At 23.1% G+C, this 657-nt stretch overlaps 1 non-coding gene across 1 annotated transcript in view; it reads right to left on the reverse strand.

Moving 5' to 3' along the window:
• Positions 1 to 583: 583 nt before the first annotated feature.
• Positions 584 to 657, reverse strand: part of ENU1_205310 — an 85-nt gene continuing 11 nt past the window's right edge. The window contains exon 1 of the tRNA in view: positions 584 to 657. This exon is cut by the window's right edge and continues 11 nt beyond it. This is a non-coding gene — a tRNA (tRNA-Tyr).

Genomic DNA, 657 nt, shown 5'->3' on the forward strand with positions numbered 1-657 from the left:
ATAATCTAAAATACACATTTAAAATAAAATTAAATGATGAAAGTGTCTTAAAGTAATTATAACACAGAAATTAGTTATAAGAAAGTCCTATAATATTAGTAAAGAATTTGATTTTGATGATGAGTTATTGTTTAGACTGTTTAAAGACAAACATATGAAAAGATATTTAAAGTTGAAGAAATCAACAAAAAGCAAAGTTCAATGAAAAATAAAGGAAGTGAAAGAGAAAAGAGTAAAAGTAAAGAAGAGTATGATAGAATAGAAATAGATAAAGTAAAATGAATAAGTAAAAATGATTCACTAAATGTAACAAATTCTAGCAATGAATGCAGAAATATGATAGTAAGGTATGATTAGTGAAGAAAAAGGAATACAAATATTCATATATATGAATAATAATAAATGAAAAATGTTCATTTATAAGAAATGATAAATCTTAAATAATGAAAGAATAAACTAAAATTAAAGAAACATTTTAATACTACCATTTAACTGAATTATCAGTCATACAAATAATTTATATAAGTACTAAATATAGTTCAAAACTATTTTTATTATTCATAATTGACTTATTTAACAAAAATCCGATCTGCCGGATTTGAACCAGCGACCTAAGGAATTCTATTACCATCTACAGTCCTCCGCTCTACCAACTGA

This window comes from Entamoeba nuttalli (assembly GCF_000257125.1).
Source record: "Entamoeba nuttalli P19 unplaced genomic scaffold asmbl_9756, whole genome shotgun sequence".
Taxonomy (NCBI): domain Eukaryota; phylum Evosea; order Mastigamoebida; family Endamoebidae; genus Entamoeba; species Entamoeba nuttalli.